This window comes from Cavia porcellus, unplaced genomic scaffold, assembly GCF_034190915.1.
Source record: "Cavia porcellus strain 051 isolate PalLab524CR breed Dunkin Hartley unplaced genomic scaffold, mCavPor4.1 scaffold_11, whole genome shotgun sequence".
NCBI lineage: Eukaryota > Metazoa > Chordata > Mammalia > Rodentia > Caviidae > Cavia > Cavia porcellus.
In genome coordinates, this window is record NW_026947494.1 from 49,378,411 (window position 1) to 49,399,163 (window position 20,753).

General features: G+C 36.6%; 1 protein-coding gene and 1 pseudogene across 4 annotated transcripts in view; one reads left to right on the forward strand and one right to left on the reverse strand.

Annotated features, from left to right (window-relative positions):
* Ndufaf2 (NADH:ubiquinone oxidoreductase complex assembly factor 2) overlaps positions 1-20,753 on the forward strand; it is a 200,387-nt gene that overhangs the window by 1,239 nt on the left and 178,395 nt on the right. The gene's annotated exons all lie outside the window — the stretch shown is intronic.
* LOC111754811 (WD repeat domain phosphoinositide-interacting protein 3-like) overlaps positions 4,233-20,753 on the reverse strand; it is an 81,006-nt pseudogene continuing 64,485 nt past the window's right edge.

A 20,753-nucleotide genomic window follows, 5' to 3' on the forward strand; every position in this document is an offset into this window, starting at 1 on the left:
CTGCTTTCGATCCCCAGGCAACCACAAATCTGATTTATGACACTTGTGACAGTTTGCATTTCCTGGTATTGTATATAAACGAAGGAAGGAATATAGGCCCCTCCCCTGACCTCATACCACATAGTCATTTTGAGATTCATGCATGGGTTAGAATGGACCAAAATTTCTTCCTTTTTATTGCTGATGTTCTAGTGCATAGCTGAAATATAATTTGTTGCTGCATCCGTCTGATATCCGGATTGTTTCCACATTTTAAGTCAATTTTACTAAATTTTTGAAAATAAAAATTACTCACTAATAATAAAAATAACACTGAAGAAAACAATGGAGTAACACTATGTGGTGCCCAAGATGGCTAAAATTAGAGATGAGTGACCATTCTAACTGTGTGTTCTGAGACCAAAACTCTCAGACATTGTTGATGGGAATGTAAAACAGTGCCTATACTTCCTTGGGCTGTGTGCAAAGAAACGATCAACATCCATATACAAGTCCTTATGGAGACTTACTTTGATCTCTTGGTCAAATATCTAGAAATGGAATGGCGGGGTAAACTTGTAGGTGCATGTTTCACTTTTTAAGAAACTACCCAAGTAATGGTACTATTTACATCCCACCCCTTTTTCTTCCCTTCCTATTTTCTTTTCTTTCTTTTCCTTCCCTGCTTTCTTCCTTCGGATGAGCTCTCACTAAGCTGCCTAAGCTGATCACACATGGGATCCTCTTGCCTCAGCCTCCTATATAAGTGATTTCTAAAACACTCAGGTTGTATTCTGTAACGCACTTTACTCACTAGTGCTGTGGCCTTTTGTAGACTTGGACCTTCTGTGTAGGAAATTGTGTCAAGTACTGATAAAGACAGTTTTGATTTTTTTGGTGTATGTATTAACTTTTATTTGAAATTTTTTAAATATGAAAATGGAAAAGAAAGTACAGAAATAGCAATTACATTGTGATGAACAAGTCAGTATCTCACATGACAAAATCAAAACAAATCTATAGAGTAAATGTACCAGCACTGAACAATGTATTTGAAATTTAATCCAGGCTGCATATACATGAAATTATCTGACTATCGTTGTTTGCAAAGTAAATTATTGCTTAGAACACAAAAATGCCAGCCATTTTAGCTGTAAACTGCCATGTTGCCTTTTCTGAGAACTTCTCTGTAGTGTGAAAAGAACTGTCATGACACTTAAGAACTCTAAAAATACAGCACAGTTCAAAACATACTGCAATTTTGCATAAACTACACACAGTAAATCTGACTACTTAAAAAGCGTATGAAAAAGCATATGAAAGAATAATGCTCATCTTTGTATCACTGTGAGAAAACTGATGTTGTTGTTGTTTTTAGGAGGGCAAGAAGGATATCTAACATTCGTTCCTTTAAAAATTGTTCAAAAAATTCTCCTAAGGTTGTACATTGCTGCTTATACCATCTTAAAATTGTATACTATGGATGTTTGCTATTATTTTTACTGGAGGGCAAAAAAAATAACTTGAAGTATTTCTCAAAATGAGGGTCAAAGGTCCAAAAGAATTTTTGTGTAAGATCAGTAATAAACATTTTAAACAAGTTCCTTGTGTGATTATTGTATATTCTGAGTGCCTGTCTAAGAAAAAGGAACAGTTAAAAGCAAGATCACAAACACATTTTTGGCAAGGCAGAATTCTCTATAGTTTATGTTGTGAATGCTGCTCTGTGTTTCAAAACAAATTCCAGGCATTAACATGAATGTGTATACTTTGAAAATGAATGTGTGACTGTATCTAAAGATTTTCCTGTGATATTTTCATTACTTTCAAACTTACCTGTTGGAAGAAAAGGCAGTATATGACTATAACCTTTGGGAAAGTTATATTTCTAATGAAATGAGGTCTCCAAAAAGATAATAATATATAAATGCCTACAAATTTTAAATCACTCTAAGTTTAAAATCAGATAGCTTACCTACAATTAAATTATACTAAGATTGTACCATAGTAATTTATGATCACTAAGGATGATGGTCACTTTTAAAGTCCTTTGCATAAAAGAAGGGTACTATAACAATGTCTATAAAATGCTAACCACTCATTTTATAAAAATAATGTAAAGAGCTCAGTCCCTGAAATGAATCCTATATGTATTTCAAGGGTAGTTCTAGTAAAGAAAGTTAACTAAGGGGATAGAACTATGATACATGTTTTTTCTGCAGATTTGTTCAAAATTGTTATTGGATTTCTCCAAAGACTACAGAAACTAGGTGCCAAACATATAAGTAATATGGTTTGGAGCGAAACAAACATAATTAATGCATTATACTTAAAAGGCAAATTATTTTTTCCTATCTAAAATACCAAGAAAAATAATATACATTCTCTCTCCACTCAGTAAATGGAATGCATTTACAAGTTTGGGTAATAAGTAATTGCATCATATTATTTAAGTCAAATCACAACTCTATCAACAGCAGCAATAAACTATTCTCTATTATAGACTATAAGAATCAAGTACTACATCTAAATATAAGTACAAGACATAAAAATTAGCTTCCAAATAATTATGAAATGGTTCATTGAATCTAGATTGCTAACAACCTTTTGTGGGCATTAAATGGCAACATAAGCAGAACACATAGTTAGAAAATAAGGATCAGATCCATTCTTCATACATCGAAAGAGGATTGTTGTACTCAAAACTCATGTATCATGAGCAAATGCTCATGTATCATTCTTCCTCACAATGTCAATGTCATCCGGAGTGAGCTGGACAGGCTCATTAGTAAACTGGAGTCAAAAGTGTCCTAACCAAATTCTCCAGAAATATTTGGTTAAAGGGAAGTACCACCTGCTTTTGCTCCATCATGCCCCAGTCAACATTGTGAAAGAGTAGATGGTCCTGAATATCCACAAATCCTGTTTAAGGATAACCAGTCGTGCCCGTGGGTCCTTGTCCTGAAAACTCTGCAGGACACTTATGGCTTCTACAGACAGATGGTATATGGACTTTGCTTTCCATGATAAGTTGCAAGAGATAAGCCATTGACTTTTCATCTGGAGTATCAGAGTTCTCCACAACAGGAAATGGAGACTCTCCCACCGTCATCTCGAACATTAACACTCCAAGAGTCCACCAGTCCACACTGAAACCATAATAATCTCGTCTTATAATTTCTAGCACAAATTAATTAGCAGTGCCACAGAATGTGCCAGTCACATCTGCTGGACCTAGCCCTTACACATGCAGAAATTAATAAGTTTAATGTGCCCATCTGAGTCCAGTAACAAATTGTCCAATTTCAGGTTTCTGTAAAGGATCCCTTGCTGGTGAAGATAGCTGAATACCAAACTGATCTCTGCAGAGTAGAACCTGGCATGTGGTTCAGGAGTAGTTTTTGTTGTTGCATAAGAAATATTAGGTCTTCTTCATTGACTTAGTCCAGAACAAAAATCAGTCTGCCTTCTGTCTCAAAGCAAGTGTGTAGTCCAACAAGAACAAGATGCTTCGATACCTGCTCTAAAAAACATGCTTGTCTGTCTGTGCCTGATGGAATTAGATGCATAGATGGGCTCTTTTTTCACAGCTTTCATCGCAAAAATTTGATCTGTGTTTTGTAGTTGAACCAATAACACTTTTCTATAACTTCCTCTCCTGATCACTCAGAGCAAATTAAAGTCCTGAAGATACAAACTAGATGATGCTTTCCCCCTTTCCCTGGTTCTTTACCTTATCATCTTCAGCAAAGTGTTCCACCCTGGTGACTTGAAGGACGAGATGTGTTTGCTGTCAGTGCAGGGTCCGGAGCCCTGAGTGGTTCAGTCACTGGCATCATGGGTTCTGATGGCAGAGAATGCAGCCCACATTCAATAGTGAAAAGTGTATGGCACTTCTTATGCACCAAGAGTTTACAGTTGATGCACTTGTATGGTCTAGCATGCTAGTTCCCCCACATGGTCTGTGCAGATGGCCCAGTCAGCACAGCTGCTGAAACCATTGGCTTGAAACCTATGGCTGTCAGCACAATAAAACTTTCTACAAAGGCCTGTGGCACTGTGGGGGATGGATGCATCTTTAGGACAAGGCACTTTAGGCTGTTCTGATACACAAGGACATGGATTAAGAGTTTGTACTCTTTCAGCCCAGACAGCCCAAGCTGATTCCAGCTGAGGTGACAGTGAAAGGTTCTCTTTCCTCCTTGCCCCACTTTGTGGCAAAAAAACTGTATATTATCCAAAGACCGCACATCTCAAACTTCACTGCCCACAAAGAGGCTTGAAGTCCAGAACGTAGTGTCATGACAGCTCTTCCAAGCATCAGGGCTTGTCTCATGGGAGATGTGCGCCATGGAGATGCTGGAGAGAAAGGGACTGTAGTAGGGTTGGCTGCCCAGGAAAACTGGCACGAAGGGCTTGGGGAGCAAGTATGGCATGACTGCCTGCATTGAGCACACTGGTTGTGGTTCAGCAAGCTCCCTGTGAAGTGATTTCCATCGGCAACTGTGTCAGGGTGGATGTACGCTAGGTTTCTTCAGTGTTTCTTGGGGCCTGGTGGCTGTGACTTCATGTTTTTGTCCTGGACTTCTTTGGTTTTCTGGGATTTTTGTGTTGGTCTCCAGGGAGACCTGTCTAGAATTACTGGGAGTTTGTAGGCCTGGTGAAATCTGCTCTGGGATCTTTCACTTTGTAGTACTGTTGGTAATTGGCCATGGGGAAGCTTCACATGTGTATGTTGGATTTTCTTCATCAGTCGTGGTCACTCCTGGCGACACCTTCTCTAGGATATCTTTGATGGTCAAGTCCTCCTGCATGGTAGCCTGTGGCATCTGGATGGAGTAAAGGGACGCACTAGTCTTTAACATAGACTTTCCTTCCCTGGGACCCTTGGCTGCGACCTCAGGAGGTGGAGAGGCAGCTCAGCATGCTTACTGTTGACTACCTCTGGTCAAGTGAGCTTAGGAGACTGCTGTGATTACATTATAATGCCTGGTTACCTGGGATCCAAGGTCTTTTTGGCTGGGTTGCCAAATAAATGAGGTTATATCTTAGGTTCTGTGACTGGAATCTCCCCTCCACTTTTTTACACTTAGGAGCTGAGAATTTTAGAAGGCTTTTGTTTTTCCTTGCTTGAGTCCATACTCATGACCATTTAGTATTTAGACCTTGTAGAAAATTTCGGAACAATTTTCCTTAAGAGAGTTGAATAATTTTTTTTAGAGTATAACTTCTGGAATAATGGCAGTAGATTCATAGCAGATGGTAGGTTTGAGATGCACATAGTGGTTATTCATTCTTAGTTAATGAAAAACAATACCAAAGTATAGTATTCACTGTAGTGACGTACTTTGGTTGTCCGAAAATAATACCTAATTGGAATGACTTAATTGGAACTAGCCCTAGTTGATCCTTACTATGGTATTGCCCAGTGCCATGCAAAAGATTATACCTCACAATTCTCTACCTTGATTGCTATTTTATAATGGCAGGTAAAGCAGGAGTAGGTAAATTATGACTTATTTTTTCTGGTTGAGTCTGGTTTTCAGGGGAAAACATGGTAGAGTGAGGCAGAGCAGCATGCAGTGAGTGTGTGAAAGATATTGTTTGTAAAACCTAGAAACCATTACCCCAATGGTGATAATGAATGCATACCTATAGCATTTGAAACTTTCCTTCTGGTCACTTGGAGTCACTTCCTGTCCTATCCGTATCAGCCCTTGTGCTTTGTGTCTCCCATGGGTAGTTTGCATTTTCTAGATGCTTAGACGCTATTACCATTCAGCAGATAGTTGTTTTTGTTTTTGTTTTGTGAAGAACTTGTCAGTATTACCATGTTGAGGAGAGAGAACTTGCATAAAGTAATGCCACACACTTCCCACCACCACTATGAGAGAGCAGGCTTGTGGTAGATTTATTAATGTTCTACTGTAAACACATAGTTGAAGAGGGCTGGTTGTAGAGGGTTCACCTGAGGACTCTTCCCAACAGCATAAAATATGAACTGGAGGGGAAGATGATATGCCATTGGTTCTCCTAGAGAAGCTTGTCCCACTGTTTTTCCTGATTACCTTGAGTGTTGCTTCCTGGCTCCAGTGCCGATCCCTAGGCCTGCTGACACTGATCCTTCATCCCACTGGCAGAGACTTGCTAGCTTCCACCACTGACCTTTAAACCATTATAGTGCAGATCCTTGATAGAGACTGACATTGTCGTGGCCTCTAGTCCTCCAGTGAGCCTCATGGAGAACATTACCACGGGCTCTAGGTGTTCAGGTAGACTCATGCAGAGCATTGCCTTGGGATCTAGGCCCTCAGCTGCATTGTTTGCATCTCTAGTGCGTGAATAGGAATCTTGCACATTTGACTTTTTGGGTATTATGTAATAATCATATAAATTATGTGTTTACTATTAAAATCTATACCCTCATAAACTCTGAGTATAAAAAGGTCTTTGCAGGAAGATAGTACCTCCCCACCTCATCCCTGTCATGAGAGAGCCATTTTGTGATGAACTGCCCCTTAAGGATTTCTAAATGAGGCAACACAGGCAGAAACAGAGTCTGACTAAAGACAACTCCTGGATTAGAAGTAAAAACTAGAACCTGTGGATGGGGACAGTAACTCCAACTGGCCAACTGAATTCCCACCTTGCAGTGTTCAAACAGAGAAAAGAGGAGTAATGATGTTCCCTGTGTACCAGCGGGAGCCAGGACTTGCCTTGGCGTGAATTAGAACCACAGTCTGGGAAGGAACAGAGAGATGGGGAGTGCAAGGGGAGCCAGTGCAAGGGGAGCCCCTCAGAGGCTTATAGGCCTTAGAGCCAGGCATAAAAAACCACAAGTGCAGAGCATGGAGAGGAGCCCCTCTTCGATAACACACGGATGTGTTCTTCAACTCAGTTCTTTTTTCCTATTGTGTATTATTTTTATTTTTCCTTGTTTGAGGTTTTTCTCCCACTTTTACTTCTTCTCATTTGCATTTTATCTTTTTCTCTTTTTTTTCATATTTTTCCTAGAGTCTGTTTTGTCATTAAATTTGTTGTACTCCTTAATAGGACCTCTGTCTTGCCTCTCCTCATATTCCATCAATTAATTTTTCAAATCTTCCTTTTTTAAAATTTTCTACTAACTCCACTTGTAGTAGAAAAACTACTAAGCTCTATGAATCTCTAGATAGATAAACTTTATGCTATTGCTGTTGAATAATCTTCTAGGAATGGTTGATCCTAGCATTTAATTGATACTTTTTGTTACATGTAGTTAATATTTACTGTGGATCAGTAGTAGGACACTGGTTTAACTTAGTATTCATACTGTAATTATACATCTCTGTCCTACAAACAAAGCTGGTACTTCATTGGTCCTTACATTTCCCAATATTTACTGTGTATTTCATGGCATAATTGATGTTGATTTGATTATTATAGCCAAAGTATATCTGTTACTATTAATTGGTTTTCTGGTAGTATCAATGTGTAGTTTGCTGAGGAATCATAAATGATACAGTGTCCCATTCTGGGAGATATGGGTAGTGTGTTAAAATGCTGGACTCTCCCATCTCATGTCAGTGGAGGTGGTTGCACCCCAGAAAGAATGGTCACCATCAGGAAATCAAATAATCCCATGAACTAGAGAGAAATAGCCACCCGCCGAGTCTGGCGAGGGAGAGTATGGAAGAGCTGTCTTTGTACTGGGGATCTGAAGGATCCAATGGGAGACCTGGGTCTCTGCACTGTTCCATGTGAGCCCATATCAGGATTCCAAGGGCCTGCACCAGAAGGTGAAGTGTAGGTGCTGGAAACTGAAGAATCTGGACCAGAAACCAGGAGACGATGTGCAAGGTGAAAGCAAATACAGACAGGGGCTTCTCCAAAGAAAACTGAAGGTAGTTTTTGGGGTTTTTTTTTCCTTTCCAAATTCTGTGCCTTTTATTTTCTTGTCTTTCCTGGTTAACCTGAATCAGACCTCCAGTAAATAATTGAGTACTGAAAATGGTGATAATAGTTATATTTTTCTCTATTGCCCAATTTAGGAAGAAATCTGTCTTGGTTACTTTCTCATAAGAGGGCACAATACCCAACACTTAAAAAGATTATTTTGTTTTTGTTTTTTATTTTCTTAGTACATATTTGCAGTGCATCATGCTTACATTTATCAAGGGGCATTGATACATGTACATCTGAATTCTTTGTTTCTTCTCCCATCCTTCCCACCAACCTCCATCTTTGTCCCCTTCCCTTATATAACAGATCTATTTCCTTGTTTCTTATTATCCCTTTTTAATTTTGCTCCTTAATTAATTTATATTTTAGGTTTCTCATAAAAATATATGATATTTCAGCTTGTGTGTTTATTTCACTTAACATTATGGTCTCAAAGTGCATCCATTTTCCTACAAATGACTAAAAAGTATCCTTTCTTGTGATAAAGTAGCGTGTAAATATTATATTTTCTTTAGCCGTTCATCTGGTGAGTGGAGGAGAGGTTTATCTTGGCTCACAGTTTCAGTAGATTCAGTCCATGCTCAGTTAGTTTCACGGCAGAAGTAATGTGCTTGAAAGAGCTGCAGGGTGGGTGCCGGGTGGTGGAAGCTCACTCCTTGGGAGCCAGGAAGCAGAATGAAAAGCCAAGAGCCAAGCGCGGTGCCCTCTTCAAGTCAGGCCAAGTGGCCGGCCCCTTTGGCAGGCCTTGGATCCTAAGCGCACATCCAGCTGCTGAGGTCATGAAGGGATGAATCTGCTGACGGGTACAGTGCCCCTGTGATGCAGTCACCTTCCAGCTCCGGAACTTTGCGGGATGTTTTAGACTGAAGCCATAACAAAAGCCTTTAGTCTTTCAGTGCTCCTTATTATTTCTAGTTTGTTAAAAGCTTTTTTCACAGATTGATTTTTAAATTTGTCAAATGCTTTCTTTCTTGTGTTTTGAGACTATTAAGTGACTGTAAAGTGCAGTTGTGTTGAGTCTTTGGCATGCCTGCCACAGTGGGTAGTGTGAATTGTTGAAAACGCTAATGTTTGCCATCACTGGTAAAGTGAATTATATTGACTAATAGGCTTTAAAATCAATAGGCTTTATTTTTTAGTGCAGTTATGGATTTATAGAAATACTGCCTAGAAACTACTCCTACTCTGATATTTCCTCTCATCTCTTGAATCTTATTTCATTATTTCACCCCCTTTCCCACAATCATTTAAGAGTTACATGCACCCAGTTAAAACTAACAAGCCTATTTTAACTGAAATCCTTTTTGAGCTGTTAATTTGCCAGTGCACACTGTGAGGAAGTATGAATTCCTAATTTAGAAAAACACTGGCTTAGAATATTACACTTTTAAGAGAGATGGATGAAAACTCAGTGTCCAAATAAGGAAGTTTTAATGATGAAAATGCCTATAAGTTTGATCTAGTTATTAGTTGGGAACATTGTGGAAATGTGCCCTGTGAAGAGAAGTTTTAGGAGCAATAAAGTACTGGAAATCATTGTATAGAAAAGAGTGAGACTTACCTAATTTGGATCAAAGGACAGATCTTTAGCTGTTAGAAAAAGCCATTTTCAGCTTGTTCATGCTATACTAGAAAAAGAGGGGAGTGCTCTGTGTTTAATGTTAACTGGGAAAATTTCGGGAAATAGATGGCTGGAATCATTTGGTCACCACCTTGATAGATAATGAGGACTTCCGAAAGAGTAATAGAAGAGTTTTCTTGGTTAAGGCTAAAAGGGGATAGGAAATACAAGAGATTGGAAGGTAGTCCCCACAAGGAAGAACAAGAGAAAACTTTCTGAGGGAACCGAAAGATCAGATTGTCTAATATTTGAATAATACATGCTTAAAGTTCTGTAAAATAGTAGGTACCCATTGAAAACCCTTCAAAGAAAGAGCAGCTTGGGACATGATCAGAGATATTAGAGAAATGACCTTGGAGGCCATGTGGAAGATGACCTAGTGAGACAGGAAGGGAATTAAAATGCAGTATTTCTGAGCCAGCATTGCTGTATTTATGATGATCTTGAAAGAGATTCAGTTGGACTGTGATACTGGGATTTGAAAGAAAAATAATAACATTAAGGAAAAGATAACATAAAAAATTGAATGTAGCTTGTTGTGAATTTCATTTAATGTGTTACTTTTCATATAATGTGCAGCTTCAGTTGGTGTGTGACATCTTACAAGCTGTTCGTGTCAGTGACAGCCACAACTTCCTGTGGAAGCACTGGCAGCATCTCCAAGTTACACGGACTTGACATCTACCATTTGTCCTTTGCTCTCAGCTCTGCGGCTCTAACCTTAGGGTTTTCTCAGGACTGTTTTTTAAGCCTGTGTGTATCATGTCTATGTAGATTGTGCTGATTCATAGGTCACTGAGTACTGCTGAGTTTGCTTTTCATCTTGTTCTATTCCATTCATTAATTTTCTCATGAGATGGATATTTCTGGAGCAGTAGTGTAATCAAGCATATTTGTTTTATGTATTTCAGATCTATTGTCTCTGGTTTCAGAGTTTTGATATGGAACTTTTGTTTATTGTGTAACATAATTGTGGCCCTTCCCCTTTGATATTCTTTGATAAAGTCAATAGGATTTTCAGAGATAAAGGAAGTAAACATGTCTCAATGACTATTTTAATTGAAAGTTTGTATATTTAATTTATTTATAGATTAGAAACATACTTTCCTTCCATTTCATTCTCAACTGAGTTTAAACTCCAGTATTTTCAGTAAAGCTTAATCTCATGATAGTCAGCATTCAGAGTGCCAATTATTTGATCATAAGAGCTATACAGTTAGGCGTTATTTTCCTCATTTTAAACATGGCAGTTTTTTCTGAAAAATTAAAAATGCTTTATGCACATGTATTTAGGTATATGACTGGTTTTTAAAAAGCAGTTGGGTGTTCAGTGAATTATAAGAATGAAATCTAAATGATTTTTTTAAAAACCACAGGAAATGATTAAGTATTTCAGAACATATCAGGTGTGCTTTGATAAATGACTCAAATTTTCATTAAGGACTAAGTTGTTATTTGAATTCAGAATAGCTTTGCATTGTGCTATAACTCATCTGGTGTGGCTCAGGCTTGAACTTACTTCAGTTATCATCCTTCTAAATTTTTTAAAATTTTAAGTGTAATTTTTTAGGGGACTGAGATAAGGACCTTGCACTTATCAGGCAGGCACTCTGCCACTGAGGTATATCAGTGGCCCAGTCCTTCTAAGTCTAGTTTTATTACCTGCATCAGACTTCTGTTTGCTTTCAGGATGAACAGCTTATTTTCTAATCATTCAAACCCATGTCCTCCACTGTGTGTTGTAAGGCTAAAGATGCATTGCTATAGATGGTGTTACCTTATATTTTGCATTTGGTATTTAAATGTACATAAAATTATAATGAATTAGTACTCCAGAAATAGTTATAATGAATCAGAAATAATTCACTTGGTTAGAATAATAAATCAAGTGTTTTGTTTTTGTAGATAATTGGAAGACCATGATGTAGCGTTTTTTGAAGCTAAGCACCCCTTAACATTGGGCCATACTGGAGACATTTCACTCTTCCAGCAGATGGCAGCATTGTTTCCAAAATTATAGGCTGCCCATTTATATTTTTTCTTTGAACTGATTTGAAGGAGCAATTGTTTTTCTAAAATAATTCGCTACCAGTTTTTCTCCATATAAGGTCTGTACTCCTGTTTTGTAAAGTACTGACTTTTAAAAGAATTTTTAAATAGTACATCTTTGAATTACAATGACAAGTGTTCACTGTGGCAAATTGGTACATGTATATATCACCACTTGATCCTTTTTACTTCCCACCCCGCTTTCCTTCCTTCCAAATGATGTGAATTTTCCTAAACAGTAATGCACACTGATACGTATCAATTATACTTTGAAAAATTGACCAGAAATTGAAAAACATGCATATAATGTTTAAATGTAATATCTTATGCTGAGTTTGTTGGAGATCATATAGTGTAGTCATTATCTTGGATACCATTATCACACTGATAGACTATCTTAAAGTACTTTATTGTTTTGTGTAAAACATTTTATATTCAGTGACATCTATGAGAAGTGACATCTATGAATTTACTGAAGATTTTATCTTCATTGAAGATAGAATGATATGTAAAGTTTCTATAAAGGTTATTGTTTTGGGTTGTCTGAAGGTTGGACTTGTAATTCTTTCATCTTCACTGTAAAATTTCATTTCTTAGTTGTGCTTTGTTTTCTCTTTTTTTACTGAATTTCCTTAGTTTGTGGGTGAATGTACTTCCCTGTGTTTTGGTGAGGAGGGAGAAAAAACCCAGAATCCCTAGAAGTCCATGTTTGCATTCCTGTCTCATACAGTGGAACCACAACTGGATCATATTTTCAACCAGAGAAAGACGGTATTCACAGCCATACACCTCAGTGCTTCATACAGGTTTTAAAATGCATTAAAGGAATTTAGTCTCAAATTCAGATTTTCCTGTGAGGAAAATGTGGGATCTTTGAGCAGAAATGGAAACTAATGAACATTTGGCTGGAATGTGTTATCTGTTTCTAAGTATGGTGAAAACTGTTTCATGTGGAAGCAAAGGGGTACTTGTCCCTTTTTGGTTTAAAGGTTCATAACTGCCCTATAGTAAGAACAGTAATATTAATAGTAATGATAATCTGTATTTATTAAATAGTGTATTTGAGGCATATTTCCTAGTATTTGTCAGGATTCACTGTAGTTGTGGAAGAATTATAACAAATTTAGGAAAAATAATGTATCTAATGTTGGTTTGTCAAGGTCATTTAGTGACAAACACAATTTATATCACCACAATTTGCTTAGAGCCCAGTCAGGGGGAAAGGAACTTTTTCTCAGCATCAGGATTTGAACCTAGGGCCAGTGGTAAGCCATACAACCAGCCCTCTTTTGTTTTGTTTTATTTGATTTTGGTTTGTGACTGAGTCTTTTTGCATTGCTAAGTTGCCCAGGCTACGCTCAAATGTGATCTGCCCCCTTTAGTCTCCCATTTCTGCATTACAGATGTGTGCTTCCATGCCTCACTAAAATATTATTTTCCTTTTACATCTCACAAAGTTGAGCCCGACCTGGACAACTTTGTGACTTAGGGAGAACCTAACTTCTCAAATACAAAATAATGTCAAAGGACTGGTGATACAGTACAGTGCAAAGGTTCTGGGTTCATTCCCCAGTGCAGGGGAAAAAAATCCATGCCAGAGCAATATAAAACTCTACTCAGCTCAGCAGTTGATTTTTGATTCTTTTTGAAAGCTATCTGAACATGCTACTTTCTAAGAGTTATAAAAATTAATTGACACAGTTGCTTTTCAGAGTTCACAGTTGAATGGGATTTTGGAGGGAAACAGTATCTTCAGAACACTGTTCCATATGCCAGTATTAGATTGTTAGGATAAGTTTCTACTTTTCTAAAATAACATGAGATTATGTATGTTTTTTTTTTTTTTTAATTTTGAATTTTTTTTACTTTAAGGAGGCTGTTCTTTGTTTTTACCTCTATTGCTGTCCTGTTGACGGGTGTCTCCATCTTGTGGTCCGAATGAGGAATTGCACCTTTTCCCGACCATCCAATTAGATGGCACCACAGGCAGAATATAGTACATAAAATTATTTACAGTGATTTCTGTTTATGTAATTCTTGTTAAATACACATTGGTTCAACCTACATTCAGGACTTTTCTCTGAAAATAATTTCTGTCTTCTTGCTTCTGCCTTACCCCTCTGTCTCTCTTTCTCTTCGTCTCTATCTCTCTGTTCCTGTCTCTGTCTCTTTCCCTCTTCACTATCTGCTTGTCAAGGAACCTCTGAAAAGGAACTTTTTCAAATGACGTGATTAAGAATAAAGTGTCACGTGTATATAGAGAGAGTTACTGTGGTGCTGATTGATGTTACGTGGAGGGAAGTTTCTTTGGCCCTTGTGTTCAAAAATGAAATCCAAAATCTCCAGAAAAGTTTACTGTTTAATTTCAAGTATATAAGTTAATTATTAGAATTAGGGATGCATTAAATATTCATTTTCCCTAGGTTCATTACGTTTCATTGACAAAATTGTATACACTGAAGTACAGAAAATAGGAAGAGAGAAAAGTTATTGTAATCCAGTATTGACAATGGATCTAAAAGTGTACCTTGATTTTATATAATTTTTTGTCTTATTTTTTGGGGGGACCTGTTAATCTTTATGTATAATAACTTTATAAGAACTTATAAATAAAGGAATCTGATGCTGGAAAAAAAGGGATGGGACAGGAAAGGGGTACAAAAGGGGATGTGTTCTGTACATGTACCAGTTCCACCACAATGAATGTGATCATTATGTACAGAAAATATATAGTAAAAATGATTTTGAATTGTACATACTTATAGGGCTGAATATGGTTTTATTTGTGTACATTGTAGAATAAATATTTTATGCTAATTAACATGTCTATAACTTGACCTGTTTTCTGTGTGTATAATAAATAACAGATTTTTTATCTAGATGTTCTTAGAAAATTCTGACACTTCAGTATAACATCTTCATTTCACATTCATGTCTTTCAGTGAGATTAAGAATTGTCCTTTTTCAAAATGTGAGGGTGTCATCAAATTTTTATGAGAATTTTCAGAAATCTTTGATTGATACTCTGTTCATTATCTTGTGAATCACCTTTCATGTTTTGATCCTTATTGTAGTCAGGGGTTGTGAGGAGAACAATTAGAATCAGAACATGGAGTTTATAATATTATTTTTATGATGGTCACCCAGAGTTAATACAAGAAAATGCAGGAAATCTATCCACAACACCAAAGACATAGAATATTTAGCCAAGGGCCTGAATCCCACAGCAATGTCCTGCATGAGTCCAGATGAAGACCCAGAGCTCATGACAGTGCCTCCCACAAGTCCAACTGGAGGTCCAGAGCTCACAAGAAGGACTCAGGCCAGTCTCTTTATGGATCCATGCTGGGAAGGCCCAAGGGTCAGCGGTAGAAGCTAGAAAGTCTATGCCAGCAGGGTGAAGGAGCTGTGCTGGTGGGATGAGGGTTCTATGTTGTAGCCAAGAAGTCACACTCACACCAAAGACCAAGGCTGTCCTGAAAAGTGCCACAGCCATCCTCAGCGACACAGAGGCCCTGGACTCCTCCGACGATAAGCACAGTCGAGTACATGCCAGAAAGCCAGCGTGAAGAGTTCATCCTGGAGACCAAGCAGCACACATCCTCCCTCCTCTCTGGAGCCAGGAAGCAATGCTCACAGTATGGACCAGAGCTTCTCCAGGAGAACCAACAGCTCAAACAGCAACAGATAGGAAAACCCACAACGCCTCAATGCCTCAATGCCTCAATGCACAGCTTCTCCTCCATGTCTCTATTTATGCTGGCAACTTTCCTCAGGTGGGACATCTATGCTCAGCACCATGCTGATGTAATCCAGCTGGTGTTAAGTTGACCACCAGTTTTTAATCCATGTCAATTCTTATTGGCTGATCTTGATCTTCATTAAGGAGAAATTAATATTTCTTTGTGATTCTCTATTTCTTTCCTATACTTTATGAAACTTTATCTTTTTTTTTTTTTTTTTTTTTCTTTTTCTCGGTACCAGGGATCGAACTCACGACCGCCTGCTTGCAAGGCAGGTGTTTATGCCGCTGAGCTAAATCCCCAGGCCCCCCCCTCCTTTTTTTTTCTTTCAAAACTTTATCTTTTGAATAAGCGTTTTCAACTGCACTTTGAATCGCTTTCTTTTGCCATGTTTATCAACAATAGAAATGGAGAGATTGCATATCAGCAGGAAGTTTCTTAAAGTGTAGGTAGGGACTGTGACATTGTGTAGATTCAAAGGTGGACTGGACTAACATTGTGAGTATCACTGTATTTTTCTTTATGTTAAGACTATTGATATCCTACATATTCTAGGAACATTAATTCCACTGTTAATGAATACATTGTCACAAAAGAGGTTTTAGATTTAGCTACCTCTGCAACTTGTCTTCCTCTTCCTAGAAGGATTTTTGATAATATAATCGACCCACTTATTTTATCTTTCATCTAGAATTTATTATTACCTAAGTGTTGCATGGTGTACTTTACTTCTACACTGGATTATAAATGATTGATTGTATGGCTAAGTCTCTATCTCTTGGTGTCAGGAGTATGCCAGGTATTTAGCAAAATCTGTTCATTCTTTTGAATAATACTTGTTTTCCACCTATTTTATGCCAGACACTGTTCTAGGCATATGAAATACATCAAAAAATAGATACTAAAATATCATGCCACCTCTGAGCTTACCTTATACTAAAAGGAGTCATATAGTACCAACCGTACATGAAAAATAAGTAAATTGCTTTTGTTATAGTGTGGTAAGTGCTGGCAGAAAATAAATTCGATCAGAGTCAAGGGTTCAGGGATGTTGGCGATAAGAAATGAGTTAAAATTTTAAATGAGATGGTTAGGGTAGCTTTATTGAGAGGTAATAATTGAGTTAAAACTTGAAGAAAATCAGCGAGATATGTGGAACATGAGCTTTCCTCCAGAAAATGGCAATAAAGCATCTTTTACTCTGAATAAAATGGAGCTGTTAGAAGACGTTGGAAAAACGAATGGTATAATTTGAGTAATGGTTTCATTGAATGGATTCCTTTAGTTTATTGGCATAAACTACATGGATTTGAAATTGAAGTAAGATGATCATTTAGGATGATTTGCTTTTGATGTTTTTATTTTAATATAATTCTGGACTTATAGAAAAGTTACAAACAATTACAAAGAATTCTCATATCCTTTCTCTAGATGTATTGTTCTACCATGAATGTAGAACTGTTCTACCATGAACCAATTCTACCATGTTCTACCATGAACCAATTTTGAATTTTATTGAAAACTTTTTCTTCATCTATTGAGATAATCATATGGTTTTTGTCCTTTATTCTGTTGGTGTGATTTACTGTATTTAATGATCGATACCTATTATACTACTTTGTATCTCTGGGAGAAATCTCTCTGATCTTGGTGTATATTGATATCCTGTTGAATTCTGCTTGCTAATATTTTGATGAGAAATTTTGCATCTGTTTCTTAAGGAATATTAGTCATATTTCTTTATTTGTTGTGTTCTTATTTGATTTGATATCAGGGTGATACTGGCTTTGTGCAATTAGTTTAGAAGGGTTCCCTTCCTTCCAATTATTTGAATAGTTTGAGATTTGGTGGTCATTGCTCTGTAAAGATATGGCAAAATTAAGTAATGAAGTTGTGCAGTCCTGGGCTTTTCTTTTTTGAGAGACTTTTTACTGATTCAGTCTCTGCTTGTTATTAGTCTTTTCAGTCTCTCTGTGTCCTCATGGTCAATTTGGTAAGTCATATGTATCCAAAATTTTATCAGTTTCTTCTAGATTTTCCAAGTTGTTAACAGAGTTGTTTATAATAGTCCATAATGATCCTAGTATCAATGTGTCCTTTTTCTCCTCTGCTTTTATGTATTTGGAATTTTCTCTCTCTTTTTTTTTCTCTTTAGCTGAAGTTATCGATTTTTTTTAACTTTTAAAAAGACTAAGGCTTTGATCTTTGCATTTTTTAAAATCTTTTTTTCTTTTATTTTTACCTACTTTTGTTGATTCATTCTTTTTTGTAATTTGGGGTTTGGTTTGTTCTTGCCTGTCTGGTTCCCTGTGTTGTACTTTTAGGTTTTTTGATTGAAATCTTTTATATATATACTTAATATATATAATACATATAAATAAATACGTATGTGTGCTTTTTGCTAAACTTTTCCTTCTTAGTGCTGCTTTTGTTATATCCCATAGTTTGAGATGTGTTTCCATTTTCATTTGCTTTGAGAAATTTTACGTTTCCTTTTTTGATTTCTTCATTGAACCATCAGTTTTTCAAGAATATGTTAATTTCTACTCAATGTGTTAAAATTTGTTTTGTGATCTGTCTTGGAGACTGTTTCATATCTGATAGGGAGAACGTGTTCTGTAGTTTTTGAAATAGTCTATAAAGGTCTGTAGTTTCCTTTGCTCTTGGTTAGTTTTCTTTCCTCATGCATGGTTTAACTCCAGTATTTTGCTATTGACTTTTTTTTTTAATTTTATTTTAAAAGTAGTAAAATACAACAGAACAAGACAGAATGAAGCCAACTAAGATCGTACAGTGAAATTGGTACAGAACGTCACAGCAGGTTACTGGGATAACAGTAATATGTATCATAGTATACTTCGTTATCTTTACAATAGTTGTTCTTTCAATCACGTATATCAAAATAAAATGAAACATAGAACATTATAGAACTTATCAAAACAGAATATTGAATAGAGCAATCCCATTAATCAGAATAGAGCAAAACAGTAATAAAAATATTTGCCTTCAAAGAGATGGTAGAAGGAAGTCCCCCTTATTTGCTATGGTCAACCTCCCAGGAGATGCTCAGATTTCTGGTTCCCATTTGCTAATGGGGGGGACAGGGGAAAGGGGGAGGGGAAGTGGAATGTTTGATTCTAGAGGGTGCACCAGTAGGTTCACTATTGCTTAGCAGGAGGCAGGCTGGTTGCTTGGTTTCCCAGCTTTATAAGTTCCTACACGGCGAGGATCTCAGGAGCTGCTGCTGGTTTTACCCCTTGAAGGGCCGCAGTCTCTTGCTGTTGACTTTTGCTGGATGCTCTGTCCACTGATGAAAAAGGGAGGTTGAAAGCTCCTCACCAATTATTGTATCATTATCTCTTTCTCTTTCTAGATCTACTAATATTTTACTTCATATAACTGGGTACTCAACAGAGAGTATATATATTTATAATTTTTATATTTTCTTGTTCAATTATTCCCTTTATTGTTATTAGTAACATTTTTGTTTCTTTTTTTTAAACAGGTTTTGATTTAAAATCAACTCCTGTTTCTTCTTGCCTCCCTCTTGTCTTCTTTTTTTTTTCCTTCATTCTTTCTTTTTCAAATTTGGGATTCAAGCCAGGACCTTTGCCCTGATCTACATCCTCAACCCTGATTTATTGCCAAGGCTGAGGTCAGTTCTTCCTCATCCTCCCAGAGTGCTGGGATTGTGGGGTCGTGCCACCACAGCCCGTTGAAGTGGCAACTACCTCCCATTCGTTCCTCTTCATTGTCTTCCTCTTCCTCCTCCTCTCTCTCTCTCTCTCACTCCCCCTTGTTTTCTTCCTTCTCTTGTTCTTCTGTAGATAAAACTATTCATGAAACATACATCCTATTGTTTGCTGTATTTTAAAATTGCCCACAGTACTGAAGATTTGTTGTTGCATATTTACTTCTATATTTGTGCCTTTTTAAATACCCTTAGTTGCTGTTTCCTTATTTTACTATTTCATTTGTCAGTTTTTAGTAGTACTCTTTTTCTTTCATTTATTGGTTTAAAAATAGCCAATGAGCTTACCCACTTTCCTCTTTCCATTTTATTTCTAATGTAGTTACATTTTTGCTTAGTTTTTTACAGTGTATATAACGTGACACGTTTGGATTTTCTTTGTTTTCCACTTGTTCTCAATTAAGATTTTTAATTAGATTTATTAAATGTTTATTATTGATTTTTTTTGTTGAAGTTTCCCATTATGCACTTGTTGGTCAAAATTTTTTCCAGTAGATTTTCCTGGGTGTGCATATAGGCTGGTATTTTGTTTTGTTTTGTTTTTTCTCTTTTCTTGCATAGCTTGTCCTTATTTTTCACCATTAGTGCCTTTTCTCTTCAAGTAGGGATCCAAGTATACGACTTCCTGAGCTGATGCATGTCTATACACTTGAATCCTGATGGCTGTTGTATATACAATTCTGTTAGACTTATTTTCTCCTTTAGTTTTTTTTAAAAGATGCTTATTATTGTTTTGCTTTGTATACCATCATGCTTTTTTTCTCATTAAGTTATATATTTTTTTTCTTGGAGACCTTGCACACTATTTTTTGAAGTCTTAATTTTAGTGGAGTATGTCTTAGAAATGATCATCCTGATCACATTGAGATACTTATAAGTAAATGGACGCAACTTAAGACCATACTCATAAGTGAAATAAATCAAACTCACATGTATAAATACCATATAGTCTCCCTAGTGTAAGAAATGGTAAGAATACATAAGATTTTATAGTAATCATGATTCCCCATTACATTGCTTTGAAGCCTTATAATGTTTTCATTCACTAGTTGGAATGGTTTTATTCTGGTTTGTTTGATTTTATTATGTGTGATGGTATGAACAGCTATTTTGAAGAAAACAAGACATTATGGCAGCCATTGCTGATTTAATATCATCTTGCTTTGAAGTCCTACCATGCTTTTGTACTTCTGTTTCCATTGGTTCTAACATGTTGTATCTTATTGGATATTAATATATGTGTGATAGTATAAACACATTTTCTATGGAAAATGAGGTAATATAATAGCCAATGTTCATTTTCTGTTATTTGGTTCTGAATGCTGTAATACTTTTATTCTGTTGAATGGTTTTATGCTATTTTGTTGTTTTTGATACTATTGTATGTGAAGATATGCTCAACTATTTCAAAGAAAGAGACATTATGGTAGCTACTGTTAATATCTGGTTGTCTTGTTGGAAGTGCTGTGTTGCTTACATTGTTCTGTTCTGATCTGCTTTGTTCTGTCCTCTTTTGTCTTAATCTCTTTAAAATTAAATAATAATAATAATAAAGAAATGATCATTCTAAATCATTTCCTCCACAAATATGGTTGTAAAACTTCCCAATATGTAGATACATATCTTCTTTATTTCCAGACAATTTTCTTGGACTATAGCTTTGAATATT